The sequence below is a fragment of the Pan troglodytes genome, chromosome 15 (genome assembly GCF_028858775.2).
Source record: "Pan troglodytes isolate AG18354 chromosome 15, NHGRI_mPanTro3-v2.0_pri, whole genome shotgun sequence".
NCBI lineage: Eukaryota > Metazoa > Chordata > Mammalia > Primates > Hominidae > Pan > Pan troglodytes.
Genome location: NC_072413.2, coordinates 30,012,097 through 30,030,454, shown reverse-complemented (window position 1 = coordinate 30,030,454; position 18,358 = coordinate 30,012,097). Strand labels below are relative to the sequence as shown.

The 18,358-nt window shown below is 38.1% G+C and overlaps 1 protein-coding gene across 13 annotated transcripts in view; it reads right to left on the bottom strand.

The window, feature by feature from the left end:
* The window catches only part of NUBPL (NUBP iron-sulfur cluster assembly factor, mitochondrial), a 290,038-nt gene that overhangs the window by 74,419 nt on the left and 197,261 nt on the right, over positions 1–18,358 (bottom strand). The window contains exon 1 of one of the 13 annotated variants that reach the window (XM_009427631.5): positions 6,564–6,673. The exons of the other annotated variants lie outside the window; for them this stretch is intronic. The gene's annotated coding sequence lies outside the window, so the exon portion shown is untranslated. Of the gene's footprint in view, positions 1–6,563; positions 6,674–18,358 lie in introns of those variants that run through there. 13 annotated transcript variants of the gene reach the window in all.

The window sequence follows — 18,358 nt, the reverse complement described above, 5'->3', positions numbered from 1 at the left end:
GTTTGTTTGAGACAGAGTCTTGCTCTGTCGCCCAGGCTGGAGTGCAGCGGCGCAATCTCAGCTCACTGCAACCTCCGCCTCCCAGGTTCAAGCAATTCTCTGGTCTCAGCCTCCTGAGTAGCTGAGATTTCAGGCACCCACCACCATGCCCAGCTAATTTTTGTACTTTTAGTAGAGATGGGGATTCACCATCTTGCTCAGGCTGGTCTTGAACTCCTAACCTCGTGATATGCCTGCCTCAGCCTCCCAAACTGTTGGGATTACAGGCATCAGGCACTGCACCTGGCCAGGTGTGTTTTTAATGAGAAAAAATTAGAAGAAACACATAAAATATGTTCTTCAGTGAGAAAAAAATTATTTTGTCAAATTTGGAGGTTATTTAAAAGAAGCTTCACAATATGGATTTAGAAAGGAAACAGAAACAAGATAAAAAGGAACTAGTAGTAAGGGGAGAGAGACATGTAAGAAAGTTATGGATATAAAGAAAAGAGAATAATATTGTATAAGAAAGAATCATGTGTAGTAAATCTTTGTCCTAAAGTAAAATGACTGGTTATTTAAGAAAGAGAATTATAGGGAAAGGTAGAAAGTCCAAGCATGTCATAGATGGTCTGAGTAAGTCATGAAAAGGTTAATAAATAGAAATTTTAAGAAAGAAACTTGGGGTGTGAATAAGTTGGCTATAATTAAAAGAAATTTTAAAAAGTCTTTCTAGGCAGTGAATGTTGATATTAAAGCACAGAACTTATAATTTTGGCCCTCTATGTTAAAATAACAAGAGTGTCTTAAGACATCAATTTGCTCTTGGTAAGACTGCAAGAGGTTTTGATTATTAATTCTGAAGTCTGTTTCTTTAATAGCCATTCTCTGAATTACAAATAAGTTTCTCTTTCTGCCCCATTTCTTCCTGAGAACTGTCTAGTTTCTCTGGTTTCAGGTTTATCTTGAAGGTCTAGAAAAGCAATATTTTATCCCAGTATAAATTGGTTCTGTAGTTTTATATGTCTGCACTGTTTCATGTAACCAGGCCTTAAATGTCTGAATTATTTCATGTAACCAGGACTTCCTATGCTGTTACTAAATGTATTCCCCTGCTCAAAGTAACTGGCCTAGGAAACAAAGATTGCTTAGGAAGACTGAGGTTTAAAAGAGTTAAGGTTTTTACATTCATGTAACTTTCTGTATTGCTTTTGAAGTCTTTTGATTGTCACTCTGGTTAAATGAGTAACTACTATTTGGCAGTGACCTACGATTCTGTTGAAGGAAGTACTTTGAACTTTTTGATGTCTTTGGTAGGTTCTCCCAGGATCCAAATCCTAAATCAAGCTTCTTGGCCTAAAATTAACTTCGACATTTTACAGGTGGGCCCCCTGGAGAGCCTCAAAGGGTGCATCTCTCATCTTACAGAGATTTTAAATGATTAAGCTTATTTGGTAAATAATATGGGAAGCACTGTCAAATAAGGAATGCTGTTGAATTTCCTTTAAGTCATATTTGTGTAAATGTGCTATTAAAAGTTATTCCAAAATTGTATAAGATTCCTAAAATTCGGATATGTTGGGGTATATGTCATGATGTGAAATTAGTTATATGCTACCGAAATACCTAGATTTCTTTGTTAGTTACAAACTCTCATCAGATCTTTGACTGTGGCTGTTCTGAATTTTTGTTATCCACAGTTAGTATCTCAAATTTTTCTCTGGAAGCACTTGCAATTGGCTATAGTCCAAAATTATTAATTAAGACTGAGCAAAACAAAACTACATGAAGTAATTGTTAAGACTTAATTTTTAAGTCTTAATTGTTAAGTCATAACTTAATTGTTATGACTTAAATGTTTTGTTTTCTAGACTTAGGAAATTTTCTGTCATAAGTTATTTAGAGTTTGCAATAATTTGATAACATATCCTTTGTGAACAAGGGTGGGAGCATTTGCTTTTTCTCACAACTTGATTCCTACAAAATTTAGAAACCATTAATGAGTATTCTTATTTGTATGTAATGTAAGTTCAGTAAAAAATCTGCTCTCTCAGCCGGGCACAGTGGCTCATGCCTGTAATTCCAGCATTCTGGGAGGCCAAGGAGGGTGGATCACGAGGTCAGGAGTTCACAGACTAGCCTGGCCAACTTGGTGAAACCCCATCTCTACTAAAAAACAAAATACAAAAAATTAGCCAGGCATGGTGGCACACGCCTGTAATCCCAGTTACTCTGGAGACTGACGCAGGAGAATTGCTTAAACCTGGGGGGCAGAGGTTGCAGTGAGTCAAGAGCTCGCCACTGCACTCCAGCCTGGGTAAGACAGCAAGACCCCGTCTCAGGGAAAAAAAAAAAATGTGCTCTCTCTTTATAAGCAAGATGCAATGGGAAACATTGGTTATATTACTAAGGTTTGGACTGAAATGTCATATTTAAGAATGTGAATAAAATGCCTGGCTTCAGGAGTTCCCAGCTTTTCAGGGAGTGAATGAAAACTGTCACTTCCTGGCAGGCCCAAGAACCTTAAGACTGTAAGTAAACTCCAAAAACCTGCCTCGGTTTGGCTTCCCAGCTGCAAAAGATTCTAAATCTGAGATTTCTTAGATGATCACTGTGGAGAGAAAAAGTTATGCTTCTAAGGAAAGCAAAAGTACATCTGTTATTAGATTGTAACTCTGTGCACTGTCTTCAAGTCCTTGTTATCTATCTGTAGATTGGACTGAATCTTCCTAAGTTCCTCCAATAGTTGGTTATAACTAAATCCCAATGGAGTCCCTCAGCACTCTTTTCACAATCCAGACTAGGGATGCTCTGAGGACATTCAGGGGATTTCCCCTTTTTAAATCTGATATTACTAGTGTAATATCAGAATTGGGGACAAACTAGACCTTTAGGATACTATGACCCCTTGTCTCAGAGCAGTTGATGCTGTCTCTTCCTTGTAAAAGCCATAGAGAAGATAGTTATGGGGCTACCTCTCACTATCTCCATTCCATACTCTGTCACAGCTCTCTTCAAGTCACATCACAAGCCAGCTAGCAAATGATGAGGTTCTCTTTCTTTCTTTTTCTTTTTTTTTTTTGAGATGGAGTTTTACTCTGTTGCCCAGGCTGGAGTGCAATGGCGCCATCTCGGCTCACTGCAACCTCTGCCTCCCGGGTTCAAGAGATTCTCCCTCAGCCTCCCAAATAGCTGGGATTACAGGCATGCACCACCATGCCCAGCTAATTTTGTAATGTTAGTAGAGATGGGGTTTCTCCATGTTGGTCAGGCTGGTCTCAAACTCACCACCTCAGGTAATCCACCCGCCTCGCCCTCCCAAAGTGCTGGGATTACAAGCATGAGCCACCACGCCTGACCCATAAGGTTCTCTTTCTATCCTCATCTTACCATCACCTGGTGTAATAACTTGCCCGATCCTGCCACTTTACTTACCTTTCCTAAGGCCAAGTCTGCCTAATAAGTGGAACTGCATGCACTTACTAGGTCATGTCTTTTAGCCAAAGGTAAAACAGCCAGTATTTATAAAGATGTCAGGTATGCCTTCAAGGTTGTTCATGACTTTGGTATCTGTGTAAAATTTGTCCACAATACACTACTGGAAAACTGTTGCATGCCTCCATGGGCCACTTCCCATTGCTGAGTGGTCCCTTTAAAGTATGGCAACAAGATTTTATTTAGCTCCCTGCCTCACAAGGAAACCAGCACGTACTAATTATGATTTGCATGTTTTCAAACTGGGTTAACACCTTCTTCTTGATAGGTCACAACAATGGCAGTAGTTAAGCCTCACTGGAAAAATTATATCAACCTGGGAAGTCTCTTAAGAGCTTCACGGTGACTAAGGAACTCATTTTACAGGGCAAATTATTCAAAATGTTTATAAAATTTGGCCTATTAACATCCACTGGGGTGGTGGAACAGACCAACAGAATAATAAAAGCCCAATAACAAAGATCTGAGTGGCATTTAGCCTGCCTTGGCCCTAGGCCCTTTCTTTAGTCTTTTTTAACCTTGTTGGGCATTCAACACCCTCTCTCTGGAGTTCTGAATTCATCCAATCAGGAGAAACCACATTGTTTTTTTTGGTTTGTTTGTTTGTTTGTTTTTGTCTGTTCAGCCCCCATTCACCTCCTGGGAAAAGACTTCTTAGAAACCTGTCAGGCCCACATATCCTTCTCCCAAAAAAGGGGAAAATAATACTTGAGTTGTCCTCACCAGGAGATCTGGCCACAGATAGACCTTATGCAAATTCCCATCTATTCAGTCAGTTTCACTAATTCTACGCCTCCTGCTCTCCAAGAGCTACCTGAGAGTCTTGAGGCACACGCCAACACTGACAATGACCCCATGGATTATAGTTGGAGGACACTCACAGATGTGATTTGCTGAAAGGGATTAACTCTAGTGAAGGAGCTGCACAGGAAGGTTTCTGAGGTCCTGGTTTGGACTAGGTTCTGTTTGGAATGGTCAGAAACTTTTCTGCACTGTTAATAGCGCTGCCTGCTTCACCACTTATGCCATCAGGGCACAACAGAGATTCCCCTAGACTCCCTTGCTTGTGTGATCCTAGACAACCACACTGCTTTAGATTAACACCTCACTGCACAGGGTGGTGTTTCTGCTATTGCTAATACTTGCTGCTGTATCTGGGTAAATACTACCACTCAGGTGAATTGGGAACATCTGAGGTTATAATGTTAGCCAAATCTCTGAAAGGAACACCTTCAGAAAGACTCCTGGCTGGACTTATTGGGTGGAATTTCCAATGTCCAGACGTTTTCAGCTGGCTTAACCCTGGTATAAGATTCCTTCTGTGTTTCACCCTACAAGTCTTAATGATCCTCCTCATATTTGGGCTAAGCATTTGGCTGCTCTTTAAAATTGTTCTAGCCTATTTTAACAGCTGTCTGCAAGCGACTCCCACTAGGATTGTGCCGACTCAATCCTTAAGACTTTAAACTCATTTTAGCTGGAAACAGGAACCAACTTAACCCAAGAGACTTTGGTTCAAATTTAGCACACATTTGAGTGCCTCTCATAAGTAAAAGACTCTAGTCGTTCAATTGGCCACTGTCCTGCCTCAAGGATCTCTACAAGGGACCAGATGGACCTGGAGCAGGTAGTCAACCACTCTGGCACCATGATGGGATGCAATGCTATCTGCCAACAGGTTTGAGCCAGTCCTTCAAGATGGATCCTGAGTAGCTGACTGAGCCTAAATTTTAAATAGAGCCATGTAGCCATTTGCTGACTACAAGTTATACCCATACTCTTCTTCCAAAACTCACACATTTTAATCTATAGAACCTTTGGGGCTCACTTGAACCAGTCAATCAGAGTTGAGCTGTATCAATCAATCAGAACTAAGCAAGTTACAAGTTTCAGTCCTTCATTTGCACAAAGAGAACTGATTGGGAACCTGGGTGTGAACTTTTGCTATAAAATCTGAGACTTCTTTCCCTTGTTCTCTGAAACAAATAATGTTCAGGTTGCTAACTCTTTATTCCTTTGTCCTAGAACTGGGTTGAAGTAACTTCTTCTGAAACATAATCCTGAGCACTAAACAATTTCATTTCTCTAACCAAGGTCTACTATCTAACCAGCAGGAACTAGCTAGAGTGGTTGTCACCCCTTTTCCCTCAATACTGAGGAATGGACATAATAAAGGGGCGATTTGGAACTGCATTAGACCAATCTGGTAAACTTTTATGTAACGAAGCTATGGGCTGTTTTTCAGTTGCTGTTGGACCCCCAGTTTGAAGGTCACATAACCTGAACATGAAGATGAACCAAATGGGCAGAACCTAAGTGCTTGGACTAAGGAGTAAGGACTGAATTAAGAGGTGGATACTGCATGGCAGGATTCAGGATCCAATCAGATCAAGTCCTGGCATGACTCCATGGCAGGATCCAGTCAGCTTGGGAAGACAGATTTGAGCGTTTCCTTCTGTCTCCTTGTCAGTCGACTTGCAATAAACCTTTCTCAGTGTAAAAATCTGGTGCTTCAGTGCTTGGCTTTCCATTGTGTGTGAAGGCAAACTCATCTGTGCAGGCAAACAGATCCAGTTTGGTTTGGTGACAGTTCCAGTTCTCTTGTAAAGGAGCCACGAAAGCAATGATTTTAGAATGATTTGGGGAGGCTCTAGATTCTACTTACTGTTGTATAAATTATATTTTACTAAGTGTAGGGAAATAAGAACTAGCAAAACACCCAAGCATCTCATTTAGTAAAATCCAGTGGTGGATCCAGATTTTGTGTGGCCTGAAGCATATACAATTTGAGTGGTCATCTCTTAAAATAAGAATACCAAATTATAAATGAAAACTTAGGTACAAAAGTAAATATTTACTTAGAACACGAAAAGAAATTACCATAAATTTCTGGAGGCTTAGAGACTCACATTCCTTCTCTGAGAACTCTCTGAACAGAAATGCTTATATAGAAATGTTTCCTGACCTTCCTGACCATAACCTGGCTGTCTCTCCCCATCTAGAACATTCTAAATTCCCAGAATATCCCAGGATCCTATGCAGATGTAGAACCCTGAACTTAAGCTTTATTAGCTTCATGGTAACCCTACCTTTGGTAAAAGTTTCTCAGTTCTCTTTCAGGCTCCAAACTCAAAGGATTTCAGCAGGGTAGACTCAGTTAGTCTAGAAATTGGAGTTACCAAGGTACTCCAGAGATGCCCTGTGGATAGAGAGGCAGTAATGCAGCAGAAAGTTCATCAAGGTAGCCAGGAAATCAAATATGTGCATCAAATTAAGAAGGATATAGACAGCATAATGAATTAATCAAAAACAAAGCAAGTGGCCAAGACAGCTGAGAAGGATAGGATGAGGTACAGATCAGGCGCAACAGTTCAGACTAGAGTCAGCCAAGAGAGGCTCCCTGCTAGATGTCTCTTGTACATAGTAACACATGACCATTATTACCCTCTAATGTGAGATATGGCACTTTTGTTTTTTTGCTTTCTTTTGTTTTGTTTTGCTTTTTTGAGATGGAGTTTTGCTCTTGTCGCCCAGGCTGATGTGCAATGGCATGATCTCGGCTCACTGCAACCTCTGCCTCCCAGGTTGAAGTGAGTCTCCTGCCTCAGCCTCCCAAGTAGCTGGGATTACAGACATGTGCCACTATGCCTAACTAATTTTTGCATTCTTAGTAGAGACAGGGTTTCACCATGTTGGTCAGGCTGGTCTTGAACTCCTGACCTTAGGTGATCCGCCCACCTCGGCCTCCCAAAGTGTTGGGATTACAGGCATGAGCCACCACGCCCAGCCACTTTTGGATCCAAATAGAATGCATTCAGTGAGCTGTTGTGCAAAGCCATTCAATATTGAGATAGTTGTTTTCTTCATTTGTCCTTATAATATTGTGAAATATGTATTTGGTCTTTGTCTCATTTACTGACATAAATCCTAAAATCCTTGGAATCACTAGAGTGATAAGAGTATCTTTTGTATTCTAATAAGTTGACTGGTGGCTGGGGGCACCTACATAGCCTCAAGATGAGGATTGGTTTCCAGGGGAATCAATGTTGTGATTAGAGGGTTGAAACTTTGAGTCCCAGGCCCAACCTCTATGGAGGGGAGGGGGCATGATTGATTACATCACAGGTTTATCAAGGGAAATAGCCCAAACTAATGCTGACAATGGTAATTTTAGGCTAACATGTTTTCCTCAAATAATATTTTACATTTTATACTCAAAATAATGTCTAATAATCTGAGAATAACTCAAAGACTCAAATAAAGGCAATTCCCTCTTTTCTGAGGAATGACTGGGAACTAAAATTGTATTTTATATTTGGGCAGATAAGGTAATTTGTCTTTTTCAGGACATCCGTTATAAAGAATATGGTGTTATGAATAGGAAAAGAACTCGGGTCTCTATCTTTTAGGGACACTTAAGAAACAGATCAAAACAGCAGCAATCATCAGGTCTCACTCTGAAAGATTCTGGGAACATAAGTGCAAATAGGTTGAATTCTACATGATGAATAGAAAGGGTCCAATGAATGTATGGTCAATAGTTCCATTTTAGGCTTCTCAGCTGGTTCAAGCAGTTTACCACAAGCAGTTTCCCACAATCAGTTTCCAGAGTAGCAGTTTCTATCATTAGCATTACATAAGCCAAGTCTAAGGACCATAGGGTCAACTTACACTTCTCCAAAGCAACGGCAGAATATCCCAGCCATTCTATTCTGCTAGCAAGGCCAATGTGAGCCAGATGAAAATAACATCAGCAGTGGTGTAAACTGAGCCACACAGAATCAGGGAAGAAAATCACTGCTAAGACAGAGAGCTCTGCTGGAGTCAAAGTGGTGGCCAAGAAGAATTAAAATCCTAAGGGCATGGAAAGGTGTAACCAAAGAACAAATAGAGAAATCATGAAGTAAAAGAGATCTAGATTGGTTTGAACAGCTCAAAAGTGGGCTGTGTCCAGGTAGCCCACTCATATGGTGGTTGGAATATGCCATAAGTGACAGGACAACTTCTTAAAGCAAGTTAGGCTGCACCACACCTTGCTGCTATCCTTCTTGTCTGACTGACTACTCAGTTTTGAGTCTCATGCCTACTTGACTTATACTTAGTGGATCTCAAGACAGTGTCCTTGTATCTGATTCTGGCCATATACCTGTTGCTACTTCTATTCTATAATCAAGTTTGCTATTTGCTCCTAATTTCCTGATTCTTCTACGTCAGTTAGGTATAGTCCTACCCTACTAGCAAACAGAACATTACTCACGCTTAACTCAGAATCCCAGAGCATGAAAGCATGCCACTATTGGTATAGAGATGCAGCTAACCTGGTGGACAAATTTTGCAGGCAAATTACCAAGCTCCTAGGATCGTTATTCAACTAACTTCCAGGGTTTGAATGGGTCTTCCAGTTCTAAGGATTCTGGGATAATTTTTTTATATGTAACTATCTTCTCAACTTCAGTTTATGCTCCCTAAACGAAGAAAATATTTACATCCATCTCTGGACTCTCCCTCCAGATCCATCCCTCCACAATATCTAACCAGTGTTCATTCAATATCTGCCAAATGATTCTATGAGTCAAGTTGCCCCTTAAAATTTTATTATACAACTAAAATTAAAATTTTTGCCATGTGAGGCACCTTTTATGTACAACATAAATCTAAAATTGAGCAGAAAGTGTTTTTCTTTACATCTGAGGCATATGTTTTGTTTTACCCAGTGGCCTATATGTAAAATCATGCAACATTTTATTTTGATTGCAAGAAGAAAATTGTTACAAAGAAGAAATTATTTAAATATAAATGCCACAATAAAAATCTGAATAATAAAAAGATTTTTACTTTAGTTGATGGCCTACAGACTTGTGGAAATAAATGATACAATATACAATAAACATCCTTGAGATTGTTCAGGTAAGAGCTGACCCAGTTATAAAATGAAAACATATTATTCAAGTTATAATAATTATATAAATGTTCTTCCCTAATCTTTTCATTTTCTTCCCAAATGATAAAAAGTTCTCTAATCCTTTTTACAATGTCTTTCTTTCTAAAAGAAAAAAGGGTGTGGGAGAGGAGGCTGTTTATCTAAATAAACCCCTCTAAAGTCACTATGAGTTCAAAAAGTAACAGCAGACAATTTTAAGAGATAAAAGAAGAAAACTTACTCCTTTTCTTTCCCTTTATCACCTCCCTTTTTCTTAGTTGTCCTCCTTGCAGAGGTACACAGCAGGCTGGCCCTGACAATCTGAAGACACCATCAACTCACAGAGGTCTTGTTATCCAAAAGTTGATACATGGGTCAATCTTTGGTAATTCTGAATCTATTTTCTGAACTAATATTTAAAACATTATCAGTTCCCCAGCTAGCCCACAGATGGCTATGTAAATCCACAGTACAGTTGAAATAGTAAAGCTTCAAATATAAAAATAATGATACTATCACACAAGTAACAGTATTTCAGTTAATTATAGAAACACCTCTCTAAGTTCTCTAAAGTCCTGCTTTAGGCCAAGTGCTTATATATACAGATGTTCATAACCTAGGAAGGTGATGTTATTGAAGGACAGGACTGCTACCAAAAAGGCCTAATATATTACAAACCTGCTTAAGAATCAACATATTTTAAAGAAATTGTCAAAATAAATTTTATCAAAATCTTCTCTACCTCAAAGGCTGAAATTTCCAATTTTTTCCAGTAGGAGTAATCAATCACTGTATTAACCTAATTTGGAATAGCTTATAAAATATATTTAGATGTGTAGCACTCCAATAAAGAAAAATATAAAGCTACAATACACTTTTACTAAAGGTCTTAAGAAAATTTTAAGAAAATCTTTAGAAAAAAATACTTGTATTTGGGAAGATTCAAGGTCCTAAAGGGACAGGAGTATAGCTGTCATAGAAGAGGCTTTCTGAAGCCCCCTAAGAGTATCTACAGCCACTGTTCAGTGGTTAAGGTATTAGAGCACTTGAAGGACATTGCTGCTTTAGACTAGCATACTGCATGCTAGGGATGATCTGAAGAACTATCCCAACCAAGTTTATTCCTTAGTTCCAGCTACCTGCCATCTGTGGTCACATCCTAATTTTGAGCCTTAGGGTCCCTCGGGTGGAAATGGGCTGGTAAATGGAAGAAGTGGGGTAATAGGTAAAGGAGAGCACAAGGAAATTAATAGTTATTGAGAGCCTATTATAAGGCTGACATTAGATATACTGTATATACATAATTGTACAACACTGTAAATCAGCATAATATCTCTATTTTACAGACAAAAATACTGAGGATTAGAGAAGTTACAAGAGTTGTCCAAGGTTAGGCTGTTGGTGAGTGATTAGGAATGGGATTTAGATCCTGGTCTGTGTGACTCAAGTCATGTTCCTGGTCTTGCACAGAATGCAGCACAGCATCACTGTTCTTCAAATCCCTGAAGAGTTCTGCTAACACAGCCTCATAACCTCAAGAACATAGGAGCTTTATTATATTACTTCTTCAGTGTATGATAAAATAGATATATAAAATAAAACTTGTATACCCATAGAAAATTATTACACAATGTAAGTTAGAAATAGAAGAATTATTGATTTGCTTTCCTTTTTTTTTTCCTATTCTGGTTCATTATAAGAACGTTTACTTCTGAATATGTTTTTAATGGTAGGTAAGTATTCTTTCCTTACATGATCCTTTGAGAGTCTTTTGTATTGTAAAGCAAGTATCCTAGTTACCATGGAAATCTAGAGTGTAAATTTCCTGACTTTGTGAGGTTGAAGAATACTTTAGCTTTTAATAATCTACCATTAAATTCAGGTTTTGTTTTAAATCAGTATAATTCTACCAACCATCTATACAAGAAAATTACATGGAGTAATCATTTAAATCAAAGTAAATAACCTATAAAGACTAAGAAAAGATATAATACTTTAAAATATTTTTAAACACCCACAGCTTTTTGAACATATTTTTGAAACTGACTCAATAGATATTATTTTTAAATGTAAAGATTAAATCATAGCAAATAAGAAATCAACTGAGAGAAATTGTAGCTCTATATGCAGTTTTATTTTAAGTACTGAAACCGCCTTGGCAAAAATTATAACAGTGAGAAAATTACAGCAGTGAACAAGATCTGACCTAACCAATTCTATCTTGCCTTTAACCTCCAAACTGCCCTTGGTCTTTCCAGGGCATGGGCCAAGCTAACTTTAGGAGAAATTTAGTTTCTAGTTTAATCTTACAGTAAAGATGATATAAGCCTTCCCAAAGCTTAACCACCTTTGTAAAACTAATGAAAGGCTACAAGGTTAGAATTATGAAAGGGGTAGAATTCAGCTAAGATGTAGGCGTAAATGATAAGCAGTCATCATTCTAGAAGTCACAAGTTTTGTAACCTCCTCAATTACTCCTGTAAATAACATTGCTATTGTAGAACCTAAGATTGACCTTTTGAGATGTCTTTTCAGACTTTGGCATTTCTGACAACCAGATGACTTCACTCAGACCAAAGACTCATGATTCAACTCTTCCTGTAGTCCCCATCCAGAAGTAGACTCAGCACACAAGGACCGTTTTCCACGCCCCAGAGATTGCATCCCCAACTAAATCAGTGGCACCCATTCCCTAGCACCCTGCCTGCCAAACTATGTTGAAAAACTCTAGCCTCCAAATTTTGGGGAAGGCTGATATGAGTAATAATAAAACTCTGATCTCCCATTTAGCCAGCTCTACGTGTATTAAACTCTCTCTCTATTGCAATTCCCCTGCATAGATACATCAGCTCTGTCTGGGCAGTGGGCAAGATGAACCCACCAGGCAATTACAGGATGAAATATTAAAATGAAGTTTTGAGATTTAACATTCTGATTCAGATATTAATTACTATTAAAAAAAACAAGCACTGAAATGGGAAGTTTGGCAAAAATCAAGACAATAAATCTAGCTAGGGACAGACAAGAATCCAGATATCTATTCATCAAATAAAGGAGTAAGTTCAGTTTAGGGAGACTGGGATACCTAAATTCTAATCATTCTTGTCACAAACTAGCTGTGTGACCACAGGACAGCCAATTAACCTCTCGGGACCCTAGTTTTCTCATCTGTAAAATAAACTATTTTAGATTAGGTAAGCACTAAGTTTCCTTCCAACTACTGAAAAAAAAATACCATGACTATGATCTGTTTGTGTAAACTGAAAAATATTTGTGAGGGATTTGTTTAAGGAAAAGGTGAGCAAAAGGAATTTTTATCCAAAAGCACCAAAATAACAAAGAAGCTTTTTTTTAAAAAAAAAAAAAGGAGAGGGTTACCTTATATAAGAACAAGAAAGCTCCAAACTACTAGGTATATTTAACAAACTTTTTTATTAATGGAATGATCATATTTCCTTTGGAAAACTTAGCTGAATTTTATAAAACCTCATTTAAATTTATACTGAACCACAATATACACTGAGTGCCATCCAACACATCTCATTCTAGTGTATGTAAGAATGAGTTATACCAATAAAGAACATTAAAATTTACAAAGTTAATGCATTCCTGAAACATTGTTGAGAAGATTGTCCCCCCAACCTCTAGGTAAGGAGCTAGGAGGGGATTCAATCATGACTCCTTGAAGGTTGAGAAAATAACTTTTATCTGAGGAATGTGACTCTTTAAAAATTATCAAGTCCAGAGAGACATTAAAAGGAGACTGTAATCACATCCTCCTTCTCCTATGAGCTACGTATTCATCTCCTGAAACTGCTTGCTATTGTCATAAAGTAGCTATAAACTGACATAATATGTTGCGCCGGACACTGTAGCCCATACCCTATAGCTTAACAATGTATTACCATCACTAATCAATGTTATTTGTGTAAACCAATGAGAATTCCTAACAACTCTGTATCGGCCCACTCCCTGTCCTCTTTTTTGCCTTTAAACATCCACTTGTAACTGCGGCTGATCAAAGTGTACATTCAGGGCAACTTGAATCTGTGCTCCTGGGTTACAATCCTCAAGCTTGGCCCAAATAAACTCTCTACTTATATTAGTTTTACCTAGTTTCTTCCTTTCAGATTGACATACATGGCATAAGTCGGCAGGACTCGGAGTGAACCTTCCCCTTTGCATGGCCCCCACCCCAACCACCTGGTGTTTCTCTGAAAGCAATGCTTGGTACCAGGATGAACTCTTCATCTTCACAAGTCTCACTGGGTGTTTTGGGTAAGTTCTTCTGAATTCATACCTCTCACTCTTTGGTTGAAGGTCTAGATTTAGACTGTTTTTCAAAGCTTCTTTTTCCTTTAAGAGTGAGGGTTTCAGTCTCTGTCTTTGGACAGGAGATTCAGGTAAAGAGCTCTGCAGAGAAATGCCTTTGCTTCCACCTGTCTCAGTACTGGGGGTTTAGGTCCAAGTTTTTCCAACCCTGTTTCACAACAGAGTTTCAGGTCAAAGGACTGGTAGTTAAGCACCAGCGGTTTTCTTCTAAATGGCATACTTTTAAGGCAGTGAAATGTTCCAAACAATGCTGCACTTTAAGAAAATACATTTCAAAATGAGAGCTCTTGCATTAGTCTCATCCAAGGATGCTTACTGATGTGCAGAAGCTTCTAAAAAGATTTCAACATTTTGTTGCCTATTTTTAAAAACTCTTCACAAAAGGCTAAAAGAGAGCTATCCTGGATAAAGTGTTTATTAAAGCCTTAGGTAAAGTAGGCTTACTTCTTCTTCAGAGCTATCTAAGATGAGAATATTTTCTTTGCCCTATTGCTTGATAGGCTCCTGCCAAACTCAGGAATTTTAGCTAAGAAACAGAAGCTAAGTTAAAAACACCACCCATTGAAAAGATGGGTCTCCAAAATACATCTTTGTTGTCTAGCCAACAACTGCTTAGGGCAATGAAACAGGTAATTGGAAGACTGATGGTCTAAAAGGTAGAAATAAATGAAAATAAAATTACTAAGATTATAAAAATGCAGACCCAACAAACTTTTTCTAAACCAAGACTAATGACTAACACTGTTGAAACAGGAATATTCATGGAATTAGCTAAGCAGTATGCCAGGTGAGATCAGATCTGGAACATGTATGTAAAGGCATGTATGTACGTATGTAGACATGTTCTCACTCTTGCCCAGGCTGGAGTGCAGTGGCACCATCATGGCTCACTACAGCCTCCATCTCCTGGGCTCAAGCCATTCTCCCACCTAAGCCTTACAAAAATCCTTTAAATGATCAAACTGCCTGCTTTCGCCTCCCTGCAAGATTTACAAAAAAAACACAAAACAAAATAAAAAAACACATCCACCCTGTGGTCTAGTGGCTAAGACTTTGTGCTTTCATTGCTGCATCCTAGGTTCAATTCCCAGTCAGGGAAGCAGTCCCTGTTGGTTTGATATTTGTGTGAATTTCAACTTGTGGGGATACTGCTTTGCTACTTGGTAAGTTACCTTTGGTTAAAACAGCCAGAAATAAGCCAGGCGTGGTGGCTCACGCCTGTAATCCCAGCACTTTGGGAGGCTGAGGCGGGCGGATCATGAGGTCAGGAGACAGAGACCATCCTAGCTAACACGGTGATGGTGTTTAGTAGCCTGTCTCTACTAAAAATACAAAAAAATTAGCCAGGCATGGTGGCGGGCGCCTGTAGTCCTAGCTACTCAGGAGGCTAAGGCAGGAGAATGGCTTGAACCCGGGAGGCAGAGCTTGCAGTGAGCCGAGATCGTGCCACTGCACTCCAGCCAAGAGCTGAAAGAGCGAAACTCCGTCTCAAAAAATAAATAAAATAAATAAATAAGCCAGAAATAGCAGCTGTTTGTCCTGGCTAAAATCTAATAACAAGAGATTTGAATGGATTTTTAAAAAAGAGCTCTATGATCAGAAGTCAGCTTAATTAAAGCTGATATATATATGGGGCTTTGAGGGGGGCACTTTTATCTTCTGTTTGGATTTTGCCGTTAGAAAATTTTTTTCAGTAGATTAAAATCTTTTTTTTAAAATTATGTATTTGTTCCCTCTGCTTCCTTTTTTAAGAACTATTCTCCCATCTACTTCTCCCTACTCTTTCTTCCTCCTTGCCATCTTCAGTACCACATAAAATAATCTGGGAGGAACTTCTAATGAATCAGACTCCATAAGGAACAAAGGAAAAGGTGCCAACAACCCCTTTTGGGGGTCTTCGGTCTTCCTGTGGAATTTAAAGAATCGTAGGCAGATTCTTCTCAATTCTAAAACTCTACTCTCATTTGTATTTGTGTTACCTGATCTCACTGGCTTTTGGGGTACCAGAGATTACTTTGAGACTTTACAGTTGTGAGAGAGACACTTGACTTTGTTGTATGTGATGGCTGATAAGTCAATAGCGATAACTGCAGTTTTGGAGATGGCCGACAGCAGTTGTTTATAGTAAATGGGTATTACTATAATGGGGCTACTTGTTTCTTTGAGCATTTAGATAAGACAGGTGAAGTTTAAACACTCAGAGAAATTTCTTTGGAGCAAAGTACACTGTGGAAACATTGTGCAGCTGGGTCCCATGGTGTTTTCCTCTTTTAGGACACTGGGGGTTCAAGTAAAAGCAGAATCCTTTATTTTAAAAAATCTAAATGTTCTGCCTTCCAACCGGAGGCTGCTTTTCACATAATTAAATGACTAGGCCCTAAAAACTGCAAATGCTTTGTTGACAGTGCTCCATTTAATGGGCTCTACCCTGCGCTCAATGGTCCAGTTGGAAAACAGACTAAGTTAAAAACTATCATTCTAAATAAAATTGGTCTCCTCATAAAATCCTGTGGTAAATCCCTATGATTTTGCGTTACTTTGGCATCCATTTTTAATCTTCCTCTAACAAACACAACCAAACTCCTTTAAAACTTAAATTCTATTTGTGTGTGCTTTGAGATATAAATTTGCTACCCTGTTTTTTTTCTATAACTCAGTAAGGGCTTGGGCCATATGAGACATATAAATTTCAGCCTGTTCCATTTATAAGAGTGACAACTGTCCTTTTAAACTAGTGAGTTTTACCTAACTCATGGCTAAAGTTTTAAAACTAAAGCTGTAAGATCCTTATTTCTGTCTATCTGTATTTTTGTGTACACATATGCGTACATGTCTGTTTATATATTCTTTATGGTACCAAACTGGCTTATAAATAAAGAGGTAGTCAAAATTAATTAGCCCAAATGCTTTTCAAGTTCACATGACTTTAGTAATCTTTGGTAAACAAAGATAGCTTTAAAATCATTGGTAAAATAAAAGAGAAACATTTTCAAAATTTAATTTAGATATTTTTGTCTGAGTCTATTCAGGCAGATTTATGTTGTCTCTGCTAGATGTTTTAAGGCCAAAAAAAAACCTGTTGCTTTTATGAATTAAGTATTTGATTAATTTGTCTGTGAGCTTATGTCTTTAGATTTGAATCTGTAAATTCGGGATGTGGACAGGTGGCCATGTGGGCCTGGGGACAAGTCCTCAGCACCTAGAACACCAGCTAAAAGGCAGAGTCAAGCCTAATATGGCCCCATCCTCCTTGGTCCAGGTTATCATAAGTCAAAATTAAAATTTCTCTCAATGAGTATACCATGTTTACACTTAGAACGAAATGCTAAGAACATATTTGTACATTTGTGAGGTAATCACATTACAAAATGATCTGAATGTGTAATTTTAAAAATATCTTTTCCATGTGCCTAGATGACTTAAGTGGAGTTAAATGGCTTTTTGAAAATTAAAGGGAAAGTTCTCAAGATTAAAACGAAGTGTGGAAACATTTGGCCAAAATACAATTTTAAAATAACAAAGGACTAAAAATGGAAGCTAAGAAGTAAGCAGAAGTCAGATCTTTTTTTTGAATATATTAATTAAATTCCTACATTTTAGTGACCTATGTCTTTCCCGTGTTAAATAGACTTGCCACTTACAAAGCTGAAGAGAAAACAATAAATTTAATGTAATATGTAGGTGTCCTAGTGAGAACTAAATAATGCAGGAGCCCTTAGCTATAACACAAAAGATTTTGAGAAAGATTAAGGAATACATGTATGAGAATTGCAATGCAGATGATAAAGATATCGGTGAGAAATAGGATTAAGAACTGGAGAAAGAAATGAACACATAAAACAACCTAGTTCCCATGTTATCAACTTCAGCACTTTGCAACTTGCTAAGCTACAAAATTACTTCGGAAATACCTAAAGGACATCTAAGAAACCTAAGATCACTAAATTGTAAAGAAATAAGAGAATGGACCAAATTTTATGCATCTCATTAAAAGACCATTAAGTGAGCAGCTGTTCCTTCATTCTCATTTAAGTACATTGGTCATTATATCTAGACTTGCTCATAATAATCTTCTGCCCTGATGAGCAAGTGAATGTTGCAATGTATCTAGAGGTTGTTCTTGCCTAAATAGGTATCTGCTGTCTTCATATTTATCTTATATTACAGATAACACATTAATATGCATATGTAAAGTCTGAGTATAAATAATGGGATAATCATTATGGAGTTTAGTCATGACTCGGAAATTAATACAAACATTTACATGTGCCAAGCACTGTTGCAGACACTGGGGACACAGCAATGAACAAGATCCCTGAAGTCCCTACCCTCATGAAGTGGAGATAGGAATACAATAAACAAACCAATTAGTACATCCCCTGTAATCTTGGTGAAAATCATCTCAGTTTGCTCTCTATAAAACTGAAACTAATATTACTTACATAAGTATCATTATATCCTACCCAAATAAAAATTATGACAAAGACCTATAAACCAGTAAAGCTTGTACTCTAATTTTCTCTCATCTGTCCCTGTCTCCAGTGGCACATACATAACAGAATGCAGGCCAGAGTTTGAGGTGTAAGCCATGCCATGAAATAGAAGAAAAAATAATTGGATCATGATAGGGCT